This window comes from Chiloscyllium punctatum, chromosome 3, assembly GCF_047496795.1.
Source record: "Chiloscyllium punctatum isolate Juve2018m chromosome 3, sChiPun1.3, whole genome shotgun sequence".
In the NCBI taxonomy this organism is placed as follows: Eukaryota; Metazoa; Chordata; class Chondrichthyes; order Orectolobiformes; family Hemiscylliidae; genus Chiloscyllium; species Chiloscyllium punctatum.
Genome location: NC_092741.1, coordinates 40,218,042 through 40,231,613, shown reverse-complemented (window position 1 = coordinate 40,231,613; position 13,572 = coordinate 40,218,042). Strand labels below are relative to the sequence as shown.

At 51.6% G+C, this 13,572-nt stretch overlaps 8 non-coding genes across 8 annotated transcripts; all 8 read left to right on the top strand.

Annotated features, from left to right (window-relative positions):
- The first annotated feature begins 1,038 nt into the window (after nucleotides 1–1,038).
- LOC140474690 (5S ribosomal RNA) lies at nucleotides 1,039–1,157 on the top strand. Its single transcript, XR_011959334.1, has one exon. It is a non-coding gene; the product is annotated as a 5S ribosomal RNA (ribosomal RNA).
- A 1,531-nt stretch (nucleotides 1,158–2,688) lies between these two features.
- On the top strand, nucleotides 2,689–2,807 carry LOC140474679 (5S ribosomal RNA). The gene has a single exon (XR_011959324.1). It is a non-coding gene; the product is annotated as a 5S ribosomal RNA (ribosomal RNA).
- Nucleotides 2,808–4,338: 1,531 nt separating this feature from the next.
- Nucleotides 4,339–4,457, top strand: LOC140468297 (5S ribosomal RNA). The gene has a single exon (XR_011955632.1). It is a non-coding gene; the product is annotated as a 5S ribosomal RNA (ribosomal RNA).
- Nucleotides 4,458–5,992: 1,535 nt separating this feature from the next.
- On the top strand, nucleotides 5,993–6,111 carry LOC140474668 (5S ribosomal RNA). Its single transcript, XR_011959314.1, has one exon. It is a non-coding gene; the product is annotated as a 5S ribosomal RNA (ribosomal RNA).
- A 1,531-nt stretch (nucleotides 6,112–7,642) lies between these two features.
- On the top strand, nucleotides 7,643–7,761 carry LOC140474657 (5S ribosomal RNA). Its single transcript, XR_011959304.1, has one exon. It is a non-coding gene; the product is annotated as a 5S ribosomal RNA (ribosomal RNA).
- A 1,531-nt stretch (nucleotides 7,762–9,292) lies between these two features.
- Nucleotides 9,293–9,411, top strand: LOC140474635 (5S ribosomal RNA). The gene has a single exon (XR_011959282.1). It is a non-coding gene; the product is annotated as a 5S ribosomal RNA (ribosomal RNA).
- Nucleotides 9,412–10,942: 1,531 nt separating this feature from the next.
- Nucleotides 10,943–11,061, top strand: LOC140475804 (5S ribosomal RNA). Its single transcript, XR_011960291.1, has one exon. It is a non-coding gene; the product is annotated as a 5S ribosomal RNA (ribosomal RNA).
- A 1,531-nt stretch (nucleotides 11,062–12,592) lies between these two features.
- LOC140467995 (5S ribosomal RNA) lies at nucleotides 12,593–12,711 on the top strand. Its single transcript, XR_011955561.1, has one exon. It is a non-coding gene; the product is annotated as a 5S ribosomal RNA (ribosomal RNA).
- Nucleotides 12,712–13,572: the final 861 nt, after the last annotated feature.

Below are 13,572 nucleotides of genomic sequence, written 5' to 3'. Positions count from 1 at the left end.
CTACCCCGTATTTTTAAGCTGTGTCCTCTGTTTCGGCACTCACGTTTCCTGCCGCCAGAGTGTCCAATCCTTTGATAATCCTATATGTCTCAACCAGATCCCCTCTCAGTCTTCTAAACTCAAGGGTACACAAGCCCAGTCGCTCCAGTCTTTCAGTGTCAGGTAATCCCGCCATTCCAGGAATTGACCTCGTCAACCTACGCTGCACTCCCTCAATAGCCAGAATGTCTCTCCTCAAATTTGGAGACCAGATCTGCACACAGTACTCCAGGTGTGGTCTCACCAGGGCCCTGTACACCTGCAGAAGAACCTCTTTGCTTCTGTACTCGATCCCTCTTGTTATGAAGGCCAGCATGCTATTAGCCTTCTTCACTACCTGCTGTACCTGCATGCTGACCTTCATTGAGTGGTGTACAAGAACCCCCAGATCTCTCGGTACTGTCCCTTGACCGAAATTGATTCCATTTAGGTAGTAATCTGCCTTCCTGTTCTTGCCACCAAAGTGGATAAGCATCCATTTATCCACATTAAAGTGCATCTGCCATGCATCTGACCACTCACCTAACTTGTCCAGGTCACCCGGTAATCTCCTAACATCCTCATCACATTTCACCCTGCCACCCAGCTCAGTATCATCAGCAAATTTGCTAATGTTATTGCTAATAGCATCTTCTATATCATGAACATATATTGTAAAAAGCTGCGGTCCCAGTACTGATCCCTGCGGTACCCCACTGGTCACTGCCTGCCATTCCGAAATGGAGGCGTGGAGGAGTGTGGAAGGATGAGAGAATGCAGGCTGCAGCCCTATGAAGCAGGGGGAGGTCTTGCAGTTGGCCTGTGTGGGGATGTGGGAGACGACAGGAGCCTGGTGGGCAAGGGCTAGCTGGAGGGAGGGAGGGAGGGAAGCACGCACGGAGGAGGAAGAGCAAAGAGAAAAGAGAGAAAAAAAAAACAAAGGGGATCAAGAGAAAGAGCAGCAAAGAAAATGTGGCTGGCCAGCACGCCTTGAAGTGGGGAGAAAAGGCAGGGGCCAGCGCCTACGGCCATACTAGTCTGAAAACGCCCGATCTCGTCTGATCTCGGAAGCTAAGCAGACTCAGGCCTGGTTAGTACTTGGATGGGAGACCGCCTGGGAATACCAGGTGCAGTAGGCTTTTTCCGCCAGCAGGGGCTGCTCAAGTCACCCCTCTGCACTCGTGTTGGGCCACGCACGCAATGCAGCGACAGGTTATTTTTGCTGCCGCTGTGCCTGGCATCAGTCTCCTGCAGGCAGGAGACAGGGAGGGGAGGAGAGCGGAGCGCTGCCAAAATCAGCAAGAAAGACGGAAAGAAAGGGATTGGGGCTGCACGCTGTCTGCGGCTGGCAGTCAGGAAAGGAGGACAATAGACAATAGGTGCAGGAGTTGGCCATTCTGCCCTTGGAGCCTGCACCACCATTCAATATGATCATGGCTGATCATCCTTAATCAGTATCCTGTTCCTGCCTTATCTCCATAAGCCTTGATTCCACTATCCTTGAGAGCTCTGTCCAACTCTTTCTTCAATGAATCCAGAGACTGGGCCTCCACTGCCCTCTGGGGCAGAGCATTCCACACAGCCACCACTCTCTGGGTGAAGACGTTTCTCCTCATCTCTGTCCTAAACGGTCTACCCCGTATTTTTAAGCTGTGTCCTCTGTTTCGGCACTCACGTTTCCTGCCGCCAGAGTGTCCAATCCTTTGATAATCTTATATGTCTCAACCAGATCCCCTCTCAGTCTTCTAAACTCAAGGGTACACAAGCCCAGTCGCTCCAGTCTTTCAGTGTAAGGTAATCCCGCCATTCCAGGAATTGACCTCGTCAACCTACGCTGCACTCCCTCAATAGCCAGAATGTGTCTCCTCAAATTTGGAGACCAGAACTGCACACAGTACTCCAGGTGTGGTCTCACCAGGGCCCTGTACACCTGCAGAAGAACCTCTTTGCTTCTGTACTCGATCCCTCTTGTTATGAAGGCCAGCATGCTATTAGCCTTCTTCACTACCTGCTGTACCTGCATGCTGACCTTCATTGAGTGGTGTACAAGAACCCCCAGATCTCTCGGTACTGTCCCTTGACCGAAATTGATTCCATTTAGGTAGTAATCTGCCTTCCTGTTCTTGCCACCAAAGTGGATAAGCATCCATTTATCCACATTAAAGTGCATCTGCCATGCATCTGACCACTCACCTAACTTGTCCAGGTCACCCGGTAATCTCCTAACATCCTCATCACATTTCACCCTGCCACCCAGCTCAGTATCATCAGCAAATTTGCTAATGTTATTGCTAATAGCATCTTCTATATCATGAACATATATTGTAAAAAGCTGCGGTCCCAGTACTGATCCCTGCGGTACCCCACTGGTCACTGCCTGCCATTCCGAAATGGAGGCGTGGAGGAGTGTGGAAGGATGAGAGAATGCAGGCTGCAGCCCTATGAAGCAGGGGGAGGTCTTGCAGTTGGCCTGTGTGGGGATGTGGGATACGACAGGAGCCTGGTGGGCAAGGGCTAGCTGGAGGGAGGGAGGGAGGGAAGCACGCACGGAGGAGGAAGAGCAAAGAGAAAAGAGAGAAAAAAAAAACAAAGGGGATCAAGAGAAAGAGCAGCAAAGAAAATGTGGCTGGCCAGCACGCCTTGAAGTGGGGAGAAAAGGCTGGCGCCAGCGCCTACGGCCATACTAGTCTGAAAACGCCCGATCTCGTCTGATCTCGGAAGCTAAGCAGACTCAGGCCTGGTTAGTACTTGGATGGGAGACCGCCTGGGAATACCAGGTGCAGTAGGCTTTTTCCGCCAGCAGGGGCTGCTCAAGTCACCCCTCTGCACTCGTGTTGGGCCACGCACGCAATGCAGCGACAGGTTATTTTTGCTGCCGCTGTGCCTGGCATCAGTCTCCTGCAGGCAGGAGACAGGGAGGGGAGGAGAGCGGAGCGCTGCCAAAATCAGCAAGAAAGACGGAAAGAAAGGGATTGGGGCTGCACGCTGTCTGCGGCTGGCAGTCAGGAAAGGAGGACAATAGACAATAGGTGCAGGAGTTGGCCATTCTGCCCTTGGAGCCTGCACCACCATTCAATATGATCATGGCTGATCATCCTTAATCAGTATCCTGTTCCTGCCTTATCTCCATAAGCCTTGATTCCACTATCCTTGAGAGCTCTGTCCAACTCTTTCTTCAATGAATCCAGAGACTGGGCCTCCACTGCCCTCTGGGGCAGAGCATTCCACACAGCCACCACTCTCTGGGTGAAGACGTTTCTCCTCATCTCTGTCCTAAACGGTCTACCCCGTATTTTTAAGCTGTGTCCTCTGTTTCGGCACTCACGTTTCCTGCCGCCAGAGTGTCCAATCCTTTGATAATCTTATATGTCTCAACCAGATCCCCTCTCAGTCTTCTAAACTCAAGGGTACACAAGCCCAGTCGCTCCAGTCTTTCAGTGTAAGGTAATCCCGCCATTCCAGGAATTGACCTCGTCAACCTAGGCTGCACTCCCTCAATAGCCAGAATGTCTCTCCTCAAATTTGGAGACCAGAACTGCACACAGTACTCCAGGTGTGGTCTCACCAGGGCCCTGTACACCTGCAGAAGAACCTCTTTGCTTCTGTACTCGATCCCTCTTGTTATGAAGGCCAGCATGCTATTAGCCTTCTTCACTACCTGCTGTACCTGCATGCTTACCTTCATTGAGTGGTGTACAAGAACCCCCAGATCTCTCGGTACTGTCCCTTGACCGAAATTGATTCCATTTAGGAAGTAATCTGCCTTCCTGTTCTTGCCACCAAAGTGGATAAGCATCCATTTATCCACATTAAAGTGCATCTGCCATGCATCTGACCACTCACCTAACTTGTCCAGGTCACCCGGTAATCTCCTAACATCCTCATCACATTTCACCCTGCCACCCAGCTCAGTATCATCAGTAAATTTGCTAATGTTATTGCTAATAGCATCTTCTATATCATGAACATATATTGTAAAAAGCTGCGGTCCCAGTACTGATCCCTGCGGTACCCCACTGGTCACTGCCTGCCATTCCGAAATGGAGGCGTGGAGGAGTGTGGAAGGATGAGAGAATGCAGGCTGCAGCCCTATGAAGCAGGGGGAGGTCTTGCAGTTGGCCTGTGTGGGGATGTGGGAGACGACAGGAGCCTGGTGGGCAAGGGCTAGCTGGAGGGAGGGAGGGAGGGAAGCACGCACGGAGGAGGAAGAGCAAAGAGAAAAGAGAGAAAAAAAAAACAAAGGGGATCAAGAGAAAGAGCAGCAAAGAAAATGTGGCTGGCCAGCACGCCTTGAAGTGGGGAGAAAAGGCAGGGGCCAGCGCCTACGGCCATACTAGTCTGAAAACACCTGATCTCGTCTGATCTCGGAAGCTAAGCAGACTCAGGCCTGGTTAGTACTTGGATGGGAGACCGCCTGGGAATACCAGGTACAGTAGGCTTTTTCCGCCAGCAGGGGCTGCTCAAGTCACCCCTCTGCACTCGTGTTGGGCCACGCACGCAATGCAGCGACAGGTTATTTTTGCTGCCGCTGTGCCTGGCATCAGTCTCCTGCAGGCAGGAGACAGGGAGGGGAGGAGAGCGGAGCGCTGCCAAAATCAGCAAGAAAGACGGAAAGAAAGGGATTGGGGCTGCACGCTGTCTGCGGCTGGCAGTCAGGAAAGGAGGACAATAGACAATAGGTGCAGGAGTTGGCCATTCTGCCCTTGGAGCCTGCACCACCATTCAATATGATCATGGCTGATCATCCTTAATCAGTATCCTGTTCCTGCCTTATCTCCATAAGCCTTGATTCCACTATCCTTGAGAGCTCTGTCCAACTCTTTCTTCAATGAATCCAGAGACTGGGCCTCCACTGCCCTCTGGGGCAGAGCATTCCACACAGCCACCACTCTCTGGGTGAAGACGTTTCTCCTCATCTCTGTCCTAAACGGTCTACCCCGTATTTTTAAGCTGTGTCCTCTGTTTCGGCACTCACGTTTCCTGCCGCCAGAGTGTCCAATCCTTTGATAATCCTATATGTCTCAACCAGATCCCCTCTCAGTCTTCTAAACTCAAGGGTACACAAGCCCAGTCGCTCCAGTCTTTCAGTGTAAGGTAATCCCGCCATTCCAGGAATTGACCTCGTCAACCTACGCTGCACTCCCTCAATAGCCAGAATGTCTCTCCTCAAATTTGGAGACCAGATCTGCACACAGTACTCCAGGTGTGGTCTCACCAGGGCCCTGTACACCTGCAGAAGAACCTCTTTGCTTCTGTACTCGATCCCTCTTGTTATGAAGGCCAGCATGCTATTAGCCTTCTTCACTACCTGCTGTACCTGCATGCTGACCTTCATTGAGTGGTGTACAAGAACCCCCAGATCTCTCGGTACTGTCCCTTGACCGAAATTGATTCCATTTAGGTAGTAATCTGCCTTCCTGTTCTTGCCACCAAAGTGGATAAGCATCCATTTATCCACATTAAAGTGCATCTGCCATGCATCTGACCACTCACCTAACTTGTCCAGGTCACCCGGTAATCTCCTAACATCCTCATCACATTTCACCCTGCCACCCAGCTCAGTATCATCAGCAAATTTGCTAATGTTATTGCTAATAGCATCTTCTATATCATGAACATATATTGTAAAAAGCTGCGGTCCCAGTACTGATCCCTGCGGTACCCCACTGGTCACTGCCTGCCATTCCGAAATGGAGGCGTGGAGGAGTGTGGAAGGATGAGAGAATGCAGGCTGCAGCCCTATGAAGCAGGGGGAGGTCTTGCAGTTGGCCTGTGTGGGGATGTGGGAGACGACAGGAGCCTGGTGGGCAAGGGCTAGCTGGAGGGAGGGAGGGAGGGAGGGAAGCACGCACGGAGGAGGAAGAGCAAAGAGAAAAGAGAGAAAAAAAAAACAAAGGGGATCAAGAGAAAGAGCAGCAAAGAAAATGTGGCTGGCCAGCACGCCTTGAAGTGGGGAGAAAAGGCAGGGGCCAGCGCCTACGGCCATACTAGTCTGAAAACGCCCGATCTCGTCTGATCTCGGAAGCTAAGCAGACTCAGGCCTGGTTAGTACTTGGATGGGAGACCGCCTGGGAATACCAGGTGCAGTAGGCTTTTTCCGCCAGCAGGGGCTGCTCAAGTCACCCCTCTGCACTCGTGTTGGGCCACGCACGCAATGCAGCGACAGGTTATTTTTGCTGCCGCTGTGCCTGGCATCAGTCTCCTGCAGGCAGGAGACAGGGAGGGGAGGAGAGCGGAGCGCTGCCAAAATCAGCAAGAAAGACGGAAAGAAAGGGATTGGGGCTGCACGCTGTCTGCGGCTGGCAGTCAGGAAAGGAGGACAATAGACAATAGGTGCAGGAGTTGGCCATTCTGCCCTTGGAGCCTGCACCACCATTCAATATGATCATGGCTGATCATCCTTAATCAGTATCCTGTTCCTGCCTTATCTCCATAAGCCTTGATTCCACTATCCTTGAGAGCTCTGTCCAACTCTTTCTTCAATGAATCCAGAGACTGGGCCTCCACTGCCCTCTGGGGCAGAGCATTCCACACAGCCACCACTCTCTGGGTGAAGACGTTTCTCCTCATCTCTGTCCTAAACGGTCTACCCCGTATTTTTAAGCTGTGTCCTCTGTTTCGGCACTCACGTTTCCTGCCGCCAGAGTGTCCAATCCTTTGATAATCTTATATGTCTCAACCAGATCCCCTCTCAGTCTTCTAAACTCAAGGGTACACAAGCCCAGTCGCTCCAGTCTTTCAGTGTAAGGTAATCCCGCCATTCCAGGAATTGACCTCGTCAACCTACGCTGCACTCCCTCAATAGCCAGAATGTGTCTCCTCAAATTTGGAGACCAGAACTGCACACAGTACTCCAGGTGTGGTCTCACCAGGGCCCTGTACACCTGCAGAAGAACCTCTTTGCTTCTGTACTCGATCCCTCTTGTTATGAAGGCCAGCATGCTATTAGCCTTCTTCACTACCTGCTGTACCTGCATGCTGACCTTCATTGAGTGGTGTACAAGAACCCCCAGATCTCTCGGTACTGTCCCTTGACCGAAATTGATTCCATTTAGGTAGTAATCTGCCTTCCTGTTCTTGCCACCAAAGTGGATAAGCATCCATTTATCCACATTAAAGTGCATCTGCCATGCATCTGACCACTCACCTAACTTGTCCAGGTCACCCGGTAATCTCCTAACATCCTCATCACATTTCACCCTGCCACCCAGCTCAGTATCATCAGCAAATTTGCTAATGTTATTGCTAATAGCATCTTCTATATCATGAACATATATTGTAAAAAGCTGCGGTCCCAGTACTGATCCCTGCGGTACCCCACTGGTCACTGCCTGCCATTCCGAAATGGAGGCGTGGAGGAGTGTGGAAGGATGAGAGAATGCAGGCTGCAGCCCTATGAAGCAGGGGGAGGTCTTGCAGTTGGCCTGTGTGGGGATGTGGGATACGACAGGAGCCTGGTGGGCAAGGGCTAGCTGGAGGGAGGGAGGGAGGGAAGCACGCACGGAGGAGGAAGAGCAAAGAGAAAAGAGAGAAAAAAAAAACAAAGGGGATCAAGAGAAAGAGCAGCAAAGAAAATGTGGCTGGCCAGCACGCCTTGAAGTGGGGAGAAAAGGCTGGCGCCAGCGCCTACGGCCATACTAGTCTGAAAACGCCCGATCTCGTCTGATCTCGGAAGCTAAGCAGACTCAGGCCTGGTTAGTACTTGGATGGGAGACCGCCTGGGAATACCAGGTGCAGTAGGCTTTTTCCGCCAGCAGGGGCTGCTCAAGTCACCCCTCTGCACTCGTGTTGGGCCACGCACGCAATGCAGCGACAGGTTATTTTTGCTGCCGCTGTGCCTGGCATCAGTCTCCTGCAGGCAGGAGACAGGGAGGGGAGGAGAGCGGAGCGCTGCCAAAATCAGCAAGAAAGACGGAAAGAAAGGGATTGGGGCTGCACGCTGTCTGCGGCTGGCAGTCAGGAAAGGAGGACAATAGACAATAGGTGCAGGAGTTGGCCATTCTGCCCTTGGAGCCTGCACCACCATTCAATATGATCATGGCTGATCATCCTTAATCAGTATCCTGTTCCTGCCTTATCTCCATAAGCCTTGATTCCACTATCCTTGAGAGCTCTGTCCAACTCTTTCTTCAATGAATCCAGAGACTGGGCCTCCACTGCCCTCTGGGGCAGAGCATTCCACACAGCCACCACTCTCTGGGTGAAGACGTTTCTCCTCATCTCTGTCCTAAACGGTCTACCCCGTATTTTTAAGCTGTGTCCTCTGTTTCGGCACTCACGTTTCCTGCCGCCAGAGTGTCCAATCCTTTGATAATCTTATATGTCTCAACCAGATCCCCTCTCAGTCTTCTAAACTCAAGGGTACACAAGCCCAGTCGCTCCAGTCTTTCAGTGTAAGGTAATCCCGCCATTCCAGGAATTGACCTCGTCAACCTAGGCTGCACTCCCTCAATAGCCAGAATGTCTCTCCTCAAATTTGGAGACCAGAACTGCACACAGTACTCCAGGTGTGGTCTCACCAGGGCCCTGTACACCTGCAGAAGAACCTCTTTGCTTCTGTACTCGATCCCTCTTGTTATGAAGGCCAGCATGCTATTAGCCTTCTTCACTACCTGCTGTACCTGCATGCTTACCTTCATTGAGTGGTGTACAAGAACCCCCAGATCTCTCGGTACTGTCCCTTGACCGAAATTGATTCCATTTAGGAAGTAATCTGCCTTCCTGTTCTTGCCACCAAAGTGGATAAGCATCCATTTATCCACATTAAAGTGCATCTGCCATGCATCTGACCACTCACCTAACTTGTCCAGGTCACCCGGTAATCTCCTAACATCCTCATCACATTTCACCCTGCCACCCAGCTCAGTATCATCAGTAAATTTGCTAATGTTATTGCTAATAGCATCTTCTATATCATGAACATATATTGTAAAAAGCTGCGGTCCCAGTACTGATCCCTGCGGTACCCCACTGGTCACTGCCTGCCATTCCGAAATGGAGGCGTGGAGGAGTGTGGAAGGATGAGAGAATGCAGGCTGCAGCCCTATGAAGCAGGGGGAGGTCTTGCAGTTGGCCTGTGTGGGGATGTGGGAGACGACAGGAGCCTGGTGGGCAAGGGCTAGCTGGAGGGAGGGAGGGAGGGAAGCACGCACGGAGGAGGAAGAGCAAAGAGAAAAGAGAGAAAAAAAAAACAAAGGGGATCAAGAGAAAGAGCAGCAAAGAAAATGTGGCTGGCCAGCACGCCTTGAAGTGGGGAGAAAAGGCAGGGGCCAGCGCCTACGGCCATACTAGTCTGAAAACGCCCGATCTCGTCTGATCTCGGAAGCTAAGCAGACTCAGGCCTGGTTAGTACTTGGATGGGAGACCGCCTGGGAATACCAGGTGCAGTAGGCTTTTTCCGCCAGCAGGGGCTGCTCAAGTCACCCCTCTGCACTCGTGTTGGGCCACGCACGCAATGCAGCGACAGGTTATTTTTGCTGCCGCTGTGCCTGGCATCAGTCTCCTGCAGGCAGGAGACAGGGAGGGGAGGAGAGCGGAGCGCTGCCAAAATCAGCAAGAAAGACGGAAAGAAAGGGATTGGGGCTGCACGCTGTCTGCGGCTGGCAGTCAGGAAAGGAGGACAATAGACAATAGGTGCAGGAGTTGGCCATTCTGCCCTTGGAGCCTGCACCACCATTCAATATGATCATGGCTGATCATCCTTAATCAGTATCCTGTTCCTGCCTTATCTCCATAAGCCTTGATTCCACTATCCTTGAGAGCTCTGTCCAACTCTTTCTTCAATGAATCCAGAGACTGGGCCTCCACTGCCCTCTGGGGCAGAGCATTCCACACAGCCACCACTCTCTGGGTGAAGACGTTTCTCCTCATCTCTGTCCTAAACGGTCTACCCCGTATTTTTAAGCTGTGTCCTCTGTTTCGGCACTCACGTTTCCTGCCGCCAGAGTGTCCAATCCTTTGATAATCTTATATGTCTCAACCAGATCCCCTCTCAGTCTTCTAAACTCAAGGGTACACAAGCCCAGTCGCTCCAGTCTTTCAGTGTAAGGTAATCCCGCCATTCCAGGAATTGACCTCGTCAACCTACGCTGCACTCCCTCAATAGCCAGAATGTGTCTCCTCAAATTTGGAGACCAGAACTGCACACAGTACTCCAGGTGTGGTCTCACCAGGGCCCTGTACACCTGCAGAAGAACCTCTTTGCTTCTGTACTCGATCCCTCTTGTTATGAAGGCCAGCATGCTATTAGCCTTCTTCACTACCTGCTGTACCTGCATGCTGACCTTCATTGAGTGGTGTACAAGAACCCCCAGATCTCTCGGTACTGTCCCTTGACCGAAATTGATTCCATTTAGGTAGTAATCTGCCTTCCTGTTCTTGCCACCAAAGTGGATAAGCATCCATTTATCCACATTAAAGTGCATCTGCCATGCATCTGACCACTCACCTAACTTGTCCAGGTCACCCGGTAATCTCCTAACATCCTCATCACATTTCACCCTGCCACCCAGCTCAGTATCATCAGCAAATTTGCTAATGTTATTGCTAATAGCATCTTCTATATCATGAACATATATTGTAAAAAGCTGCGGTCCCAGTACTGATCCCTGCGGTACCCCACTGGTCACTGCCTGCCATTCCGAAATGGAGGCGTGGAGGAGTGTGGAAGGATGAGAGAATGCAGGCTGCAGCCCTATGAAGCAGGGGGAGGTCTTGCAGTTGGCCTGTGTGGGGATGTGGGATACGACAGGAGCCTGGTGGGCAAGGGCTAGCTGGAGGGAGGGAGGGAGGGAAGCACGCACGGAGGAGGAAGAGCAAAGAGAAAAGAGAGAAAAAAAAAACAAAGGGGATCAAGAGAAAGAGCAGCAAAGAAAATGTGGCTGGCCAGCACGCCTTGAAGTGGGGAGAAAAGGCTGGCGCCAGCGCCTGCGGCCATACTAGTCTGAAAACGCCCGATCTCGTCTGATCTCGGAAGCTAAGCAGACTCAGGCCTGGTTAGTACTTGGATGGGAGACCGCCTGGGAATACCAGGTGCAGTAGGCTTTTTCCGCCAGCAGGGGCTGCTCAAGTCACCCCTCTGCACTCGTGTTGGGCCACGCACGCAATGCAGCGACAGGTTATTTTTGCTGCCGCTGTGCCTGGCATCAGTCTCCTGCAGGCAGGAGACAGGGAGGGGAGGAGAGCGGAGCGCTGCCAAAATCAGCAAGAAAGACGGAAAGAAAGGGATTGGGGCTGCACGCTGTCTGCGGCTGGCAGTCAGGAAAGGAGGACAATAGACAATAGGTGCAGGAGTTGGCCATTCTGCCCTTGGAGCCTGCACCACCATTCAATATGATCATGGCTGATCATCCTTAATCAGTATCCTGTTCCTGCCTTATCTCCATAAGCCTTGATTCCACTATCCTTGAGAGCTCTGTCCAACTCTTTCTTCAATGAATCCAGAGACTGGGCCTCCACTGCCCTCTGGGGCAGAGCATTCCACACAGCCACCACTCTCTGGGTGAAGACGTTTCTCCTCATCTCTGTCCTAAACGGTCTACCCCGTATTTTTAAGCTGTGTCCTCTGTTTCGGCACTCACGTTTCCTGCCGCCAGAGTGTCCAATCCTTTGATAATCTTATATGTCTCAACCAGATCCCCTCTCAGTCTTCTAAACTCAAGGGTACACAAGCCCAGTCGCTCCAGTCTTTCAGTGTAAGGTAATCCCGCCATTCCAGGAATTGACCTCGTCAACCTACGCTGCACTCCCTCAATAGCCAGAATGTCTCTCCTCAAATTTGGAGACCAGAACTGCACACAGTACTCCAGGTGTGGTCTCACCAGGGCCCTGTACACCTGCAGAAGAACCTCTTTGCTTCTGTACTCGATCCCTCTTGTTATGAAGGCCAGCATGCTATTAGCCTTCTTCACTACCTGCTGTACCTGCATGCTGACCTTCATTGAGTGGTGTACAAGAACCCCCAGATCTCCCGGCACTGTCCCTTGACCGAAATTGATTCCATTTAGGTAGTAATCTGCCTTCCTGTTCTTGCCACCAAAGTGGATAAGCATCCATTTATCCACATTAAAGTGCATCTGCCATGCATCTGACCACTCACCTAACTTGTCCAGGTCACCCGGTAATCTCCTAACATCCTCATCACATTTCACCCTGCCACCCAGCTCAGTATCATCAGCAAATTTGCTAATGTTATTGCTAATAGCATCTTCTATATCATGAACATATATTGTAAAAAGCTGCGGTCCCAGTACTGATCCCTGCGGTACCCCACTGGTCACTGCCTGCCATTCCGAAATGGAGGCGTGGAGGAGTGTGGAAGGATGAGAGAATGCAGGCTGCAGCCCTATGAAGCAGGGGGAGGTCTTGCAGTTGGCCTGTGTGGGGATGTGGGAGACGACAGGAGCCTGGTGGGCAAGGGCTAGCTGGAGGGAGGGAGTGAGGGAAGCACGCACGGAGGAGGAAGAGCAAAGAGAAAAGAGAGAAAAAAAAAACAAAGGGGATCAAGAGAAAGAGCAGCAAAGAAAATGTGGCTGGCCAGCACGCCTTGAAGTGGGGAGAAAAGGCAGGGGGTAGTGCCTACGGCCATACTAGTCTGAAAACGCCTGATCTCGTCTGATCTCGGAAGCTAAGCAGACTCAGGCCTGGTTAGTACTTGGGTGGGAGACCGCCTGGGAATACCAGGTGCAGTAGGCTTTTTCCGCCAGCAGGGGCTGCTCAAGTCACCCCTCTGCACTCGTGTTGGGCCACGCACGCAATGCAGCGACAGGTTATTTTTGCTGCCGCTGTGCCTGGCATCAGTCTCCTGCAGGCAGGAGACAGGGAGGGGAGGAGAGCGGAGCGCTGCCAAAATCAGCAAGAAAGACGGAAAGAAAGGGATTGGGGCTGCACGCTGTCTGCGGCTGGCAGTCAGGAAAGGAGGACAATAGACAATAGGTGCAGGAGTTGGCCATTCTGCCCTTGGAGCCTGCACCACCATTCAATATGATCATGGCTGATCATCCTTAATCAGTATCCTGTTCCTGCCTTATCTCCATAAGCCTTGATTCCACTATCCTTGAGAGCTCTGTCCAACTCTTTCTTCAATGAATCCAGAGACTGGGCCTCCACTGCCCTCTGGGGCAGAGCATTCCACACAGCCACCACTCTCTGGGTGAAGACGTTTCTCCTCATCTCTGTCCTAAACGGTCTACCCTGTATTTTTAAGCTGTGTCCTCTGTTTCGGCACTCACGTTTCCTGCCGCCAGAATGTCCAATCCTTTGATAATCTTATATGTCTCAACCAGATCCCCTCTCAGTCTTCTAAACTCAAGGGTACACAAGCCCAGTCGCTCCAGTCTTTCAGTGTAAGGTAATCCCGCCATTCCAGGAATTGACCTCGTCAACCTACGCTGCACTCCCTCAATAGCCAGAATGTGTCTCCTCAAATTTGGAGACCAGAACTGCACACAGTACTCCAGGTGTGGTCTCACCAGGGCCCTGTACACCTGCAGAAGAACCTCTTTGCTTCTGTACTCGATCCCTCTTGTTATGAAGGCCAGCATGCTATTAGCCTTC